General features: G+C 37.8%; 1 long non-coding RNA gene across 1 annotated transcript in view; it reads left to right on the forward strand.

Moving 5' to 3' along the window:
* Window positions 1-1,542: 1,542 nt before the first annotated feature.
* The window catches only part of LOC127042722 (uncharacterized), a 67,216-nt gene continuing 51,513 nt past the window's right edge, over window positions 1,543-17,245 (forward strand). The window contains exons 1-3 of the long non-coding RNA XR_007772024.1: window positions 1,543-1,669; window positions 4,659-4,761; window positions 13,453-13,592. This is a non-coding gene — a long non-coding RNA (uncharacterized LOC127042722). The remainder of the gene's footprint in view (window positions 1,670-4,658; window positions 4,762-13,452; window positions 13,593-17,245) is intronic.

A 17,245-nucleotide genomic window follows, 5' to 3' on the forward strand; every position in this document is an offset into this window, starting at 1 on the left:
TCGGCAGATGCTCCACCGCCAGCCAGGACTTGGGCGCATTTAGATGCCCCCGCGGGCACCATGGCACCGGCAGGCACCGCATCGGGGCCCCTTGTTGTAGAGTGTTCAAGACTTTTTCTTCACTTTATCATCAATTTAACTTAATTTATAATTTGAAATGAAGCAACACTCACTCTGGCAACAGTTAAGCAAGACAATATGACATCAAAGCTTTATCATGAGCTCAACTCACAATATAAAAATTAAAATAGCACACATTAAATAGTTGACAAGCTGGCTAACTGTTAGGTCTCAAAATATAATTGTAGATTGGGAATCATTGTTGAGTGGATGTATTTCTTCTGGGGTCCTGAAGGGGTCTGTTCTTAGCAAAACATGAAATCATCACTGATAAAGTTAAACATCACTGATAAAGTTAATCATCACTGATAAAGTTAGTGGATGACACAGAAATTGGAGATGTGGTAAATATTTAAGAGGACAGGTTGCTAATACAGAGTAACTTAAATCACATGGTGAACTGGGTGCATATAAAACATATGCATTTTAATACACCTAAATCTAAATGTGTACATCTAAGAACAAAAAATGTACCTGATACTTACAAGATGGGCGATTCTATCATGTGAAACTGTGACTCAAAAAGAGATAAGAGTCATGGGGGATAATCAGCTGAACATGAGCTCCCATTGTGATGCTGTAGCCAAAAGGGCTAATGAGATTCTTGGATGCATAAACAGGGAAATCTTGGGTAGGAGTAGAGAGGTTATTTTATCTATTTGGCATTCCTGTGACTGCTGCTGGAATACTATGTCCAATTCTGATGCCCGCAACTCAAGAAGGATGTTGATAGATTGGAGAGGATTCAGAGAAGAGCTATGAGAATGAATAACGGATTAGAAAACATGTCTTCTAGTGAGAGACCCAAGAGCTCAATCTATTTAGTTTAACAAAGAGAAGGACTTATTACAGTCAGTAAATACCTACATGGGGGACATATATTTAATAATGGGCACTTCAGTCTAGTAAAGAAGCATATAACAGTCCAGTGGCTGGACACTTAAACTACACAAATTCAGACCTGAAATAAGGTGTAAATTTTTAATGGTGAGAGTAATTAATCATTGGAATAATTTACCAAGCATCATGGTGGATTTTCCATCACTGACAATTTTAAAATCAAGATTGAATGTTTTTCTGGAAGATCTGCTCTAGGAATTATTTTGGGGAAATTCAATGGCCTGTGTTATACAGGAGGTCAGGTGACATTATCACAGAGGTCCCTTCTGGCCTTGGAATCTATTAATCTGTGGATCTATATTTGGCAGGATAGCTGTTCTTATGGGTTTATATCCATCATGTCTTAATACAGGGCTTGTCACAGAATAACATGAGCGGCGCCATTTCAAACTAGAATGTCACATATATTGCAGAAAACAACCTTTATGCTTTCTCTCTCTCAGTTTTGCTGACAGAGCAGCAAAGTTACCAGAAATCATCTTTATCTCACAGTGCATTTTCATTCTACAGATACTACAGGTTTATTGAACAATCCATCGACCCTTTTGTAGTGAGTCCACTTAGTGTAGAATGGCTGCGGGGAAACTATTCAGACATCCCAGTAGAACACAACACCGATTGGAACAAATCCCTTCAGGATTTAACACAGGTGTGTGAAAAATAATGGGAAGATGACTCATTACTGGTTTTACACTAATGTTTGACAAGTACAGTGAGGGGGAATATTCTAATAGCTATTGCCATTGAGAAATGTACCATTCTATACAATAATGGTCATAGCTTAACCTCTCTGAAAACCCCGAGTTTAAAGGGACATTGTTAACCTGAAGTTTTTGAAATGTGGTTTTCTGACAGAGCACACGTTAATTAGTGTGTCCTGGAATATTTAAAAATCCCTTTAATGTATATGGTTTTCTTCTGCTCCTGGTAGATATTTAGAACTAGAAGCGTCTTGGGTGGGCTCAAGAGCAACACCAAAATGCTCAGATCCTACTCCATCCTACTCCCTCTTTCTCTCTGCACACACCTGTATGTTGCCCCCTTAGTTTCAGGCACCTTTTCAGCTTTGCTGCTTTCCTTACTGGTAAGTGCCCTGTTGGGGGCACTTGTGACTTGAGGGGTGAGCAGCAACAAGAGAGCAGTGGCCATGACCATATGTCAAAGTAAACAAGGTGGAAAAATAGAGAAAATATTGTTTCTCTTGCAATAATCACAGAGGCCACTCATGTCAGTAATAGCTACAGAGTATCGCTAAACCCAAATTGTGAGTCAAGCCTCAAAAAAATTTTGTGATGAAATTTTAAAAACATAACAAAAACAACACAAAATTTATTTGCCTTCTGGTGGTCTGAGCCTTTGGGGTTGTCATAAACAGATGGTTACGGGTTAATGCCTCTTTTACCTGTAAAGGGTTAAAAAGTTCACCTAGCCTAGCTAACACCTGACCAGAGGAACCAATGAGGGGACAAGATGTTTCAAAAGGAAAGAGGGAAGTTTTTCCTTTGTTTAGAGTTTCAGTTTCAGCTGGAGTGAAAAAGATCAAGGAACCAGCCTCTTATCAGAGTAGTAAGTTTTAGAAAGGAATAAGTAGGTTTATGTTTATATCTTTGTAACCTGTCTTATGCAATTAGAGGTAGAATCAAATTGGATATTTGGGTATTTTTTGTGTAACTAAATTTGTGCCCAGGGAAACATCCTCTGTGTTTTGAATCTGTTGTCTGTGAGAGTAGCTGGTATGCTAATCTCTCCCAGAGAGTTTTCTTTTACCTTTCTTTTCTTTAATTAAAAGGCTTTTTCTTAATACCTGATTGATTTTTCCTTGTTTTTAGATCCAAGGGGATTGGATCTGGACTCACCAGGGATTGGTGGGGGAAAGGAGGGTCGATGGTTAATTTCTCTTTGTTTTTAGATCCAAGGGGATTGGATCTGGACTCACCAGGGATTGGTGGGGGAAAGGAGGGTCGATGGTTAATTTCTCTTTGTTTTAAGATCCAAGGGGTTTGGATCTGTGTTCACCAGGGAATTGGTGAAGTCCCTCAAAACTACCCAAGGAAAAAAGTAGTGCTTGGGGGATGGTGGCAGCGATACCAGATCTAAGCTGGTAATTAAGCTTGGAAGTGTCCATGCAGGTCCCCACATCTGTACCCTAAAATTCAGAGTGGGGAAGGAACCTTGACAGAGGTGCACTCAGGTCATGTTTTCAAATGTTTCTTTGCAATCATGAGGTCTAAGAGATTATCTATTTACAAATAATAATGACAGCTTAGATTCTCATACATTCACTTGATTCCAGGAGCTGCATGTTTGAGAAAAATGCCAAATATCGCAAGATTCAGCATAATATTGAGAGTCAAAGAAGCATGCTTTGTGTTGGCCTAACACTGCTACCGTTGAAGTCAATGAGAGTTTTACCATTGCCTTTAATGGGAAGAAAGAAAGGTCACTAATAAGCACTTTTGGAAATCTCACCCAGAATTTTCAGGTTGACTGTGGCTCTTCCATAACTCGTCATTTGTTGCCTTTCATAGAGAAAAACCTGAACACACATTCCCCTATCAAATTTTTACATGTGAATTTAGTCTTAATTTAAAGTGTCTACTTAGCAACTCTAGAGCGTGATGTCTCCCATCCACAGAAGATGTGAATCGGAGAAAGGAAATTGGCAAGCTTCCCTACTCTGCTTTGCCAGTGAACCTCAGATTTGATATAGGACCAGCATTAGAGTGGAGAGAGACCTCCATGTCCATTCTCTTCCAGTTTCTTTCTCAAAATCTTTACATGGGTGACAATCAACACCAATTTTGTGGTGGAGACACATGTTCAGTGACAAATGGATCAGGTCATCCAACTGGGTTTTCACTGCACAGCCCCATCAAATAGTAAAATATTTTGGTCATGCCTGGTCTTGACTTCATTCTAACCTGAAGTCTAGAAGTGAAAAGCTATGAGGGCTCAATTCTGTTAAGTGCTGAGTCCGCTTACCCTTCATTTAAATCAGCGGGAGTTGTGAGAATTGGGCACCTCAAAGGAATGCTTGTAGGATCAAGACCTAAATCCCATTACCTCTTCTCTGAGATGTCCATTCCCCATTAGTGTTCTCTAATTTTTTTACAATAACGAGATTAGCATGAATGGGCAGGAGCATTTGGTTATTAGGCTTTTCTTTCACCTGTGTATACAGTGCTCTTGAAGAATCAAGGAAGGAAGAATGACATTGTCTTGAATGTAAATATATTCATTTTCTTACAGTGTTTCCTTGTCTTTAGGATATAGTTAGATTTCAGTGTTTTACTTTTCATCTTTGAACACTAAGCAAGTGATTATCAGTCCAATTGTATGATAAAATCTGAAATAATAGATTTAGATAATTATGATAAATGAGATAATGTGAGATAATGTAGAATATATATATGAGATGTTTGCTTAAAACTAAGCCCGAGTTGTTATACTTTGGCTTCATATTCAAAGTTTTGTGTAAGTAGCATATTCAGAACTTAAACAAGAAAGTTGTGTTCCATCATCTATTGTCAACAAATTCTGAAAGATTATTACACACGTTATTTTGTGATATAATAAGTGACTTTTTTTTAATGCTTTTAACGACTGCATGTTCTTTGTTGCTATATGTTGTTGCATAGGAAGCAGGGATGTTTACGCAGGTACGATAAATAAATGAATATTGGACTACATCACATAGGTCCTTGAGAACAAAAGAGGCTTTGCACTCAAATACCTCCAAAGGTAAGTAAAGAAAATGTTGATCCTTTTCATGCCTGAAGAAATAAAATACAAATTACAATTTAAGTGTATTAGAAATAGAATAGTGAGCAGGTTTGCTTGAAACAGTACTATTCCATTATTTTGTTCTTTTAAGTTGGTCACACTATAATTAACACTGAGTGGATAATTGTTTTTTTTTCAGTTTGGTGACCAAACCAAAAAAATTAAACAAAAAAATCCTTTTAATGTGACCTGAAATTAATTTTTTTCTGTTTCTTTATTTTATTTAGTTTTGGGTTATTTTATTTTTGTTTTGTTTGTTTGTTTAAATAAATCTACGTGAATTTCTAAACAAAATATCATTACTAAACGAAAAGTCAGAACATTTCATTTTGAACACATTAAAAATGAAATATTTAGACCTTTTAAAAAAAATCATGTTTTGGCTGAAACTATTCAGCAAATTTGACCTGAATTTGTGAATAGTTTCAGTCAACTTGAAACCACATTTTTGGCAAACAAACTCGTAAACTAAAAACCTTTGCCCAGCTCTGATTATAATGCATTTCAAGAAACCAAAATGGGACAGAAAACTTGTACACAGTTTGTACCAAGCAGGGTTTTTTTAAAGGTTATTGGAGGTTCACCAGCGTTTTAATTTTTTTCCAATAATTCTCCTATTCCTCATAAAAAATAATTTTGTATGGAAAATGTAATTTCTGCATGTTTTATATTTTTTAAGGTTAGTGTTTTTAAGGCTGTTGATTAATTGCAGTTAACTCACGCGATTAACTCAAAAAAATTAACTGCGATTAAAAAAATTAATTGTGATTAATCACACTGTTAAACAATAGAATACCAATTGAAATTTATTGCATATTTTAGATGTTTTTCTACATTTTCAAATATATTGGCTTCTATTAAACACAGAAAACAAAGTGTACAGTACTTACTTTATATTAGATTTTATTACAAATATTTGCACTGTAAAAATGATAAACAAAAGAAGTAGTATTTTTCAGTTCACCTCATAGAAATACTGTAGTGCAATCTCTGTTGTGAAAGTGTAACTTACAAATGTAGATTTTTTTGCTACATAACTGCAACCAAAAACAAAACAGTGTAAAACTATGGAGCCTACAAGTCCACTCAGTCCTACTTTCTGTTCAGCTAATCGCTAAGACAAACAAGTTTGTTTACATTTACGGGAGATAATGCTGCGCACCTCTTATTTACAAGGTCACCTGAAAGTGAGAACAGGCATTCACATGGCACTTTTGTAGCTGGAATTGCAAGGTATTTATGTGCCAGATATGCTAAACATTCATATGCCCCTTCATGCTTCAGCCAACATTCCGGAGGACATGCTTCCATGCTGATGATGTTCATTAAAAAAATAGTGTGTTAATTAAATTTGTGACTGAACTCCTTGGGGCAGAATTGTATGTCCCCTGCTCTGTTTTACACACATTCTGCCATATATTTCATGTTGTAGCAGTCCCAGATGATGACCCAGCACATGTTTTTTGATTTCCCAACACTATCGCTGCAGCTTTGACAAAACACAAAAAAGGTAGCATTGTGAGATTTCTAAAAATAGTTACAGCTCTCGACCCAAGGTTTAAGAAACTGAAGTGTCTTCCAAAATCTGAGAGGGACCAGTTGTGGAGCATGCTTTCAGAAATCTTAAAAGAGCAACATTTTGATGCAGAAACTACAGAACCCAAACCACCAAGAAAGAAAATCAACCTTCTGCTGGTGGCATCTGACTCAGACGATGAAAATGAACATGCATCGGTCTGCTCTGCTTTGGATCATTATCGAGCTGAACCCATCATCAGCATGGGTGCATGTCCTCTGGAATGGTGGTTGAAGCATAAAGGGACATATGAATCTTTAGCGCATCCTGCACATCAATATCTTGTGACGCTGGTTACAACTGTGCCATGCAAACGCCCATTCTCACTTTCAGGTGACGTTGTAAACAAGAATGGTTTCATTATATTATGAGAAAGAGAGCAAAGTTCATATTACTAAAGTAATGACTTTGTGGGAGGATATAAAAACCCCTTTGAATAGATATATAACCCATATTACTTCTTCTCGAGGTACCAGATGGACAGACTGGTAAATATTGAGAACCTCTGTCAGGTTTTAGCCTATGAGCTGGTTAATCACATGTCTTTAGTTGCCAAAAAAGAGCATTTATCCTGCAGGAAGAATTGTTGAAAGACTATTGTCGCATTATTAATAAAAACAGAGACAATACAGAATTCCTGATGCTTCAGGACAATAAGGTGAGACTGTAATGTCCCTTAGGAAACAGTTTTGTTTTATTTATTTTTTCAGCTAGTTTTGCATTTCCTTATTTCCACAGGCAACTGTAAAGTGTGGAATATGAAATGCAAATAGCAGCTCTGCAGTCATAAATGATTGGAAGTGTTCAATGTCATGTGAATGCATTAACTCATTCATATATTTCTGTTTTGTATTGCATAGGCTTAGTCTGCAGCTTTGACTAGTAGTGCACAATGCATGATGATGTACATAATGTTCTATGTCATGCAAGTGAAAAACAGTATAAGATAAAATAGTTTAGAGGAAGCATCAAGCAAGATTAGAATTATTCTTGTGAAAAAATCACTACTAATCAATAACTATAAACAGAAGAATGGATAGTGGATTAAATATGAAACTGGTAAGTATGCATATACTATATGCCTGACAATGACACATGTGAAGGTGTTTTAAAGTTAACATCAAAATATGAAAACATCAAAACATCATTATATATGATTATAATGTCAGACTGTCTATTTATTGAATTAGCATCTAATGCTGTAGTGGCCAAGCCTGAGAATAAAGGCTAGCAAATTTGTCCAGTAATATTTAACAATGGGCAATGGAGCAAGGAGACTGAATGTGTGCAAGACATAAAGCAAATGGGAGTCTTTAGGCCTCAATATTCTTACCCTTCTGACTCTCGCTTACAAGCAATCTATTTTCGCTGACACGTCTCTCAGATGAGACTGATTATTTTTGAACTATATTACATTGTCTTCATATTTAATGTTTAACATTTTATGGCACTAATATTGTTCAGAAATGTTAACACAGTAAATCTTCATATTGCGTTACTATTATGTTGTCTGATTGCGTTACTATTATGTTGTCTGATTGTAACAGAATTTTTATTGAAATTAAAAATTTATTGAAATTTCTAGGCCATGATCATAATGTCTTAGGTAATTAGGTAAAAAGTGCACTTTAGGAAAAATATATATCTTGTATTCAGTGTAATCTTGTAATATTGAGATGAATCACAATATTGTTTTTAAATGACACATTTTAATCATTGAGGTTTTGGGGAATTTCCAGGAAGGGCTATGGTTGTACAAACATTTATTTTTACCACTCAGTCTATAATTACTGGTAATCAAGATATTGAGACACAGCTTTAGTTGCAGAAATAACATAATTTAGAAAAGGTCCAGTACAGTAGGTGACATTTGGGAGTATTAGTAGGAAAAATAATATAATGGAATATAATATATAATGTGCTATTTTTCTGCCTTACTAGCACACTATCAGGTTAGAAATTAAGCAGGTAAAACTTGTATTTGCCTTAGATTAAATTTTATGATCTAATTTACTCTTCTGCCTTTTTTGCTGCGTATTTACTTTTTATATTTCACTCTGGCAGGAGACAACTGTTCTTATCCAGTTTCACTAATACAATTTACTAATTTTTTTTTCAGTGCAAACATTGCAAGAAAATGTTCAAATCCAAACACAAAACTGTTTTCAATTTTTTTAAAAAGGATATATTTTTATTGATATTAACTTTTGTAATATTTTTAAAGCTTAAACTTTGGGTTTTAACTATTTTGCAGTGTCCTTTTAAGTGCCTTGTTTGTCAAAGGCTCATATTTCCAAATAAAACCTCTGTGTATTTTAAACCATGCTTGCATACTGGTATAGGGCAGAATTTTCAAAAGCATTTCAGTGATTTAGAGCCTAAGGCCCATTTTCAAAAGTGACTTATGGCTTCAATGCATAATTAACCCGGGTAATTGGCATGTGGCTCTTAGCACCCGAGTTAACTTAGCCTGGTGCAAGTGTCCCTGCAGCAAATCCTTACATGTATTACTGTGCTCTCACTGTTTCTGCATTTGCTTGTGTGTCTAGAGTCATAACCCATGGTTCTCTGTGTTGAGATGCTCTAGGATTCTTTCCCAGTCAATTGTGGAAGAACTTGGGAGGAATTGTGGGAAGGCATTGGAGGACTATCAGCACTCAAGTGATTATGTGTGCATCCTCCCTTCAAAATGAGTGGGTTCCAGCCTGAGTTAGAGCCCAGGCTCTGTTTTAACCTATGCCCTCAGCCAGGTAAACTGGCCTAGGCTTAAAGAATAAGGAGTACTTGTGGCACCTTAGAGATTAACAAATTTATTTGGGCATTAGCTTTCGTGGTCTAAAGCCCACTTCATTGGATGCATGCAGTGGAAATACAGTAGGAAGATATATATACACAGAGAACATGAAAAAACGGGTGTTCTCTACACTGCAATTAAACACCTGCGACTGGCTGGTGCCAGCTGATTCAATCCTTTACCCTGAGCCCTGGATGCCAGAGTCAGCTGCATATCTTTAATCACAGTGTAGACGTACGTTTAGGGGCCACACAAGTTTCACTGACAGTCAATGAAACTGGATCCTAAGTGCCTTGGTCTCATCTGAAAAAGGAACTTAGGCTCTTAAGTCAGTTAGGCACTTTACCTATTGTCCTCTGTTACAAAATTAATTAAAACGTCATTCTTTTGAAATGTGATTTGACAGTAAATACCCTGGTATTAATTAGAATAGTTTAATTTATTTAATCAAGTCATGGGATGAACTAATCCAATTGTAGCGCGGTGCCAAAGTCCAGTTCAGTGTGAAAAGGCAAATTGTGATATCCTATGTCTAAACTTAAGTAATCAACATAGTCTTTGGAATGACAGCTCTAGGAATCCCAAAGCTGGAGGTGAGGGAAGAGGAATGTTTTTTGACGATCGCTGTTGTTTTTTCCCCCTTATGTTCATTCTAAGTATCTGCCCATTCTTTCTGCATTCATTTATCTTAGTCTAATAAGAAGCTGGTGAAAATATTCGGGGGCTGGGGGAGAGAGGGGCTGAATCCACTCACGCTGCAGCCAGCGGCTCCTGTGCCACAGGGCAGGGCCTGGCTCCCTGATCCAGCCTGTTGACTCTTGCTGCTCTCAGATTTGGAGTCCGCTTCAGCATCACTTGATGCACATGTCTGCAGGAAGGCAGGGCCCTCCACTTGTGATGCTCTGCTGCTCTGTCTTCCTGGCTCCGGCACTGCCAGATATGGAGTCTCAGGATCTCTCCCATTCCCATGGAACTGTCCTCCTGCCCATCACCTCAGGATCCCCATTGCTCCCAGGACTCTTGCTCCATCCCAGCAAATTTTCCTAGGGAGTGCTACTCAGGAGCCAGGACCCAGTGTCCCTTTCAGAATGGCAGAATCTATCTGCACCCATAGGCACCGATACTGTGAGTGCGCCGGGGCTGGACCCACCGGCAGCCAAGCTCCCCTCCCTCACCCCGCTCCACCTCCTCCTCCCCCTCTGAGCGCGCCATGTCCCCGCCCCACTGCCTACCTCCCAATAGATCTCAAAAATAGATCTCTAGCCCTAGCCACCTGCAGCCTATGCATAGTCTTTTTTTTTTTTCTTCAAATCTCTCTGCCTTTTTGGTTCTGCCCAACAGCTGGACAGTGGGAAAATGGTGCTGGTGTCCTTTATTGATGTACATGTCTTTTGACACCAGCTGTAAGTTAAACTGACTAGTATTCTGCAAACCCAGTCCATTTTACTCGCAGCATGTGAGATGAGTAAAGCATTTCAGAGTAGGAATCATAGCATTGTCTCTCCCATGTACTAGCTCCAGATGTCTTTAGGTGTGGGTGGGAAAGGCCATGCAAAGCCTATCAGTGTTTTTAATTAGAAAGAACCTGTTATCTTTGGATTTCCAGTCAGATCAATGGGCCTGAAATGCTGTGGGACTAGAAAGGTGAAGTGTGTGCCTCCTGCTCCTTTACACTTCAGTCCTTTGAAGAAGCACAGTTACAAATGGCACTTTGCTGCTGTTGCCATGGGCTAGTGTTGTAGCACTTTTAAAACAAGAACTTTCACTTGGAGCCCCATTAGATGGGAGAAGCCTTAAACAGGGAGAAAAAAAGTCTAGGGTTTTTTTATAGATGTTGTTAATGTTCTGTTTTTTTTAATAAAGCAAATAAAGTGCTTCCAATGACATACAAGATTTTGGAAAGCTACTAATATAGTAATTAGCTGATCTCCAGTGCCAGAATCACATTAGTAACTGGAGGGATCCCTGTGAAGCAGCAGGAGTTGGTTGTGTGTGGGTTGGTTTTTTGGACTACACCACTAACTGTGATGAGTTCCAAGGTTATTGGGAGTACGGTTGCCACAGTACCATGAAATTAAGGCAGGCATTTAATTACTGTTATTAAATTATTTGGTGTTATATCTTACAAGTGCAGCATGAAACACAATATAAGAACATCTCATTTATGTTCCAGCATGTATTTACTGTGCACTTGCGTTACATATTTGTAGAATGTACTCATGAGGAGCTGTTTATATTTTATATTAACTACGAGAGATCCCAATTTTAAACTTTAGAGTGAATTTAGTTAACCTTCTTGAGTGATCATTGTCAGTGGTTAAGGGATTAGATGGATCAATAGATGGGTGTTGCAACTTGCCATAGAGACTAGCAGATCCTGACTATTTCAGACCAAAGATGAGAGTAAATTTCAAAATTGAGGGCCCAGCCCGGGAAGCACACTGCCCGCAGCTCGCTTTCTTTTATTATACCAAAGAAGCTTCAACTTTAACACATCTACATGCTGCAGCATTGCATAGGGCGAGAGGGTTTTCTCTCATGTAGGCAGGTTGCAAGTCATTCAGAGCTTTATAAACCCAAGGCGATGCCTTAAATATCCACCTAGAAACCAACAGGTAGCCAATTCAGATAATTATATCATTTAATAAGCAGGCTGCCACATTTCACACTAGTTTCAGTTTCTGGGTGGATTTAAGATAAAGTTGGAAGAAAAGCACGTTGCAGTGGTCTAATCTCCAGGTTACAAAGATACGCATCAGAATAGCAAGAATCTACATCTGAAAGAAGTGGTCACATTCTCCTGGCCAAGTGAGGATGAAAAATGGTCATTTTTGAAACTGCTGCTGTGTGTTAATGTAGCAGCATTTTGAAATCTAACAATCCCATCAGTTTGAATTCTATTAACAAATGGCTGAGACACATCCTCAGTATAAAGTAGGGAAACATGCTCAGTATAATATGGAAGGTATCTTTGCCATATCTACAGGCTGCTTCCTGCAAGTTACCAGTATTACCTTATCTGGATTGAGTTTAAACCAGTTGCCAATGATTTCAACCAGAAGTTTAATCCATTTCCTAATCTCAACCAAACACTGGACCAGAGATTCAACAGCAGTGTCTAGATTAGGTGAGACTGATACACTTTGACATCATCACCATGTTGATAACTCTGCAGCCCATACATCCTCACTCACCCTCTCAAAAGGGGAGACAAGATGAGATGCTATGAAAATCCAGATGATAGTTCCCCTAAAGACCAAGAGCAATTGCACAAGGCCAGTTTCTGGGAAAACTACCATGAAGAAACTGAGCTGCCCCAGAGCAGTTGTGTCCATACTTGGTATGCTCTTCATGTGAGTCATCAGAACTTTGTGGTGATTGCTATTGTGTGCATCTGATAGATCTAAAAATAGCAGCGTGGTCACTCAATCTTCATCTGTTCTCAGGCTGCAGGATCCTTCATTTACACCACCACCACCTCAGTTTCTGTCATCTTTTTCATGTCTGTACTCAGAATGACAAGGGGTCATGTGAGGCATCTAAAGGTGCTAATAGTTATCTCATCACAATTTTCTCTGCAGTCTTAAATAAAAATAGAATATTAGATAGTGGATGATTGTTGGCCAGATTTCCAGCATCAAGTGACGGTTTCTTGAGCAAAGGTCATACAACAACTTCCTTAAGAAAAGATGACACCCTACCCTCCCTTGGAGAGGAATTGACAGTCATGGCTAGTAATGGCCCAAGTTCTTTCCTCACTGACCAGAAACTAGGAAGGACATTGGTTCCAAAGGGAGGTTGCGGAATGGAAGACTTGTGACAATGCCTCGGTGAACATCACTCACTTAAATTCAACCAGAGAGAATCTACCATTGGTCCCTTCCTGCATCGATGGAAGTAACAAGCTTGACCCTATTTTGTTTTGTTTTATTTATCAAGAAAAAGGCTGTTTGGATTAACCTAGCTTCTCCCCCTTTCAAAGTAAGTGTACTGATTGAGGACAGGTTTATGTTTCTATTGACAGATGTTCCATAGGCACTGTAATTTTCATAAAAAAACACTTCTGAAAAACTGATTGGTTTTCACAAAGCTGTAGCCTGACAAGCCTGCAGCTTGAAGACCATGCCAATGAATTTTATCTTGGAGGTGGAAGGCTTGCATGGTCAGCATTTAGATCTGTCTTAATTCATTGAGATGTAAAGCAGTCAAATGGAAACCCAGAGGTACTTAGTGAGGACATTTTCAATACTTCCAACTATTTATTTATGTATTATTGCAGGTGGAATCAAATCCAGTGTTGATCTTCTTCAGCTGAAGAGTTTGTCATTACCTTGGGAAAACAAAATCTCCATTGCATGCTCAATTCCCTATGGATAGCTGAGGATTGCTGTAATTTTGAAATGAGTGTTCCAATCAAAGGTCTGTATGGGACTTGATCTATATGCTTTATTAGGTTAATGCCCTAGTTTGAGGATCTTCTCTTGTTGTTCTGGGCTGAGTCTGCCAGCTTTTATGGTAACTAGTAAGAACAAGTCTACAGGATTTCCTGTTAATGTTTGGCACAAATGACTTGGTACTAATGTAAAGAAGACTGTAGCCTTTCATTTATCTGACTTACCATGCATAATATATTCATATGTATACTTCTTTTTATCTTAACGGTCCTGGTTTGGCTGCCTGGTTCACCATCTATTCAGTTTTTTCCCCTAACTTTCCCATATCCTGTTTGTGGAAGGGATTTAAGCATTCAGCTGAAAATATGAAACTGCCTAGGAACTAGGGTCTTTCCAGTTCAGAGAATTTGTTTGTGGAGACTGTCCCTCGTACTTTTTAATCTCCTCTCCAAGAACAGGAATATTTTATCTTTAGACAAGGAAAAATTATTTGCCTGTTATTTTGCTCCTCTAAATTTATAATTTGACAGGATTAATAATTGCCCTCATGCCTTCTCCTCATCCTTCATACTTGAATATTTTCCAGTGACTTACTTTATGTTCATTCTCGTGTGTGTGTGTGTGTGTGTGTGTGTGTGTGTTTATTTGGGTTCTAAATTATGCTCCGGGGATAGGGAGCTCTTTAACTCTCTCTCAGGAGGGAGCCAGGCTTCGGAGGAACAATTCTAATCTCTTGTCCGTGGACATTTACGCCTTTACATTTGGATTTCCAGTAAGAAAATATGATTGTGCTAGTTTCAAGATGGGGTTTCTCATTCTATTAAGTAAATTAAAATTATTTTTGCTGCTGTCACTGCCTACTAGTATTTTTCTGTATTTGCTTATTCTAATTTGGGTTATTATGCAAGGATTTCTGGCTATTATTCTTTTATTTTTAATGTGTATGATAATCACTTGACCTTATGTCTAGGTTTATCATTACTGTAATCTAAATTAAGATGTCACAGCCACCATCAGTCTCAGACTGACAGTTAGAACATGGACCTTGCCGTAATTTATTTCCTATTCAAGTACAAATTTTAATACCTAAATAATAATATAAATAATAACCACCTAGGTTGAAATCTAGATATGATCATACAGAATACCACCAGTCTGGTCCTCCACTGGGGCTACCTGTTGCTGTGGAATGCTCATTGTGCCTCTGGCCACTGATAAGATTTGTTTCTGATCCTCCTTCAAGCCAGGAGCAAAACATAATCTTAAAAAAAATAAATAGCTTGATAGGACTAGACAGTATCACCCATATCTGCATGAAGTCCTGGCCTTTGCTATTCTGCATATACACGTGGTCGTGAGACCACAGTTAGAGTTGCACCAGAGATTTCAGTTTAACAGGAAAGACTTTGGGATCTCTGATGAATGTTTTGGAATAGAAATAAACAAAACATAGATAACTTAATTTGGAAGGGGTTTAATTGTCTGTATATATAATATGTAGGTCTGTTTTGACTACATTAACTGGAGAAAACCCCATATTCTACTATTGATGTGGTTTAGTGAGAACAGTATTTCCACCAAGAGCGATATTTCCTGTCAAGCAGGTGGCCTGGTGTTTAAAAGCTTTGTTCAAATATGTTTATGTACTGCCATTATTTTGTGGATTTGGTGGTATTTAAGTTGATTTTAGAGGCCACCATGGACATAGATAGGGCACTCTTCCTTTCTTCCTCATTCAGTACTTGCGTAAAGTGACCTAGCAGATTGCCAAGGTGCATATTGCCATAATGAGCAACGTTTTAATCACTGGAGCACTGTGTGAAGTGAAGCAAATGACAAAATGAAATCACAAAAATGATGGCTGCTGTTGCTATAGCCTGGTGAATCAGGCATCCAGGAGTTCAATGGTAGCTTCATGCATATAAATCTGATTTTTCATTCACCTTTGCCACTAAAGACCCAGAACTAACTTAAGCACTCCAAAGGGTCAACGTACTGTAGGAGCTTCCTCCTATCACACTAAGTGCCCAAGACCAGTGAAATGATAACTCAGAGAAGCAAAATTAGAGAGAAATAATTTTCCCATATGGGGGGCATTTTCAGAAAACTTTCAAAAAGAAATTTTTTAAAAGTCTGACACATTTCTATAAATGTTTATGAAGTAAACTAAATTTGAATCTTGTTCTGCACAGGTGAAAGATGGCTGTATTAAGTCACTGGGCTTTTCCTCACTGAGCATTTTCTGGCATTTTCAACCAGCATGTCAATTAGATCTGACCTGACTAGAGTTAGATGGCACAGTGATACGCATGCCTGTGATCAATCTACAGTGTTACTCCCATCAGTGCTAATACTCCCATCAGCGCTGGAGCAATAGTGGGAGAATTTCTGACAATGCTCAGTGTATATGCAGTCATTGCATCACCTGGCTCCTGTACCTTAGCTGTGTATATACTGTAATACTGGTGAGCTGTACTATGGACATAATTAACTTAACATTTGTTTTTCTTTGGCTTTTTTTGCTCTTTTCAATCCAGTGAGTACCAGTGATGTTTTTATGGAAAAGATCAGGAATGGATTGACTCAGTTGAAAAAAGTCAGGAATTCTTTCATATATTGGAATTATTAGATTTGCCAAATAATTTTTCTCCTTCAATTTTGATTACAGATGAAATGGCTGCAAAATATTCTCCCTCATCACTGCTGCTTCTTTAATAACATGGGTATGTGTAAGTTAGGCTAGTAGTAGCTTCTTCTTTCCATCCTTCATTTTTATTTTTCCTTAATCATTTCTTCCCTTTTTTCAATTTCCACGCCAGTCGGATATGTACATGAGACTACAATATTATTGAATATAAAGACAATACCAGCAACTCCACACCTTTGTGTATATAATGGGATATTCAATACAAGGGACAGGCTAAATAATAAGTCGTGTCAAAAAAAGCCAATTATCTGAATTCCAAACTGTATAGCACAGTATGTTTACATTAAGCTTTAAAATAAAGTTTTCCTTTTCTTGAACTCTGTTTCCATTCAGCTTCTTCAAAAAAAAATCTCACCTTACATCTGTCCCTTATTATTCATAGATTTTAAGGCCAGAAAGAACCATTAGAACATCCGGTTTGACCTTCTGTATAATACAGGTCATGAATTTTCACCTAGATAGTCCTGTGCTAAGCTCAATAATTTGTGTTTTGACTAAACCATACCTTCCAGGAAAGCACTCAGACTCTTGCTAGTTTGTTCCAATGGGTAATTGCCCTCCTTGTTAAAAATCAGTGCCTTATCTCTGATTTGACTTTATCTGGTTTTAATTTCCATCCCTTGGTTCTTATTGTGCTTTTTTTGCCAGGTTAAAGAGCTCTTTAATAGCTGGAATTTTTTTCCTCGTGAAGGTAGTTGCACACTATAATAAGTCAGTTGTCTGTTTTTTATAAGCTAAACAAACCAAGGACCTTCATTTTCTCACTGTAAGGTATTTTTTCCAGTCCTCAAATGATTTTTATGGCTTTTTTTCTGAATTCCCTTCAGTGTTTCAAAATCCTTTTTAAAATATAGATACCGGCACTGGACATATTATTCTAGTATGTCTCACCAGCGCTGCATACAGCAGTAAAATCATCTTCCTTTTCCTACTCATTACATCCCTATTTATATCTCCAAGGATGGCATTAG

This window comes from Gopherus flavomarginatus, chromosome 1 (assembly GCF_025201925.1).
Source record: "Gopherus flavomarginatus isolate rGopFla2 chromosome 1, rGopFla2.mat.asm, whole genome shotgun sequence".
NCBI lineage: Eukaryota > Metazoa > Chordata > Testudines > Testudinidae > Gopherus > Gopherus flavomarginatus.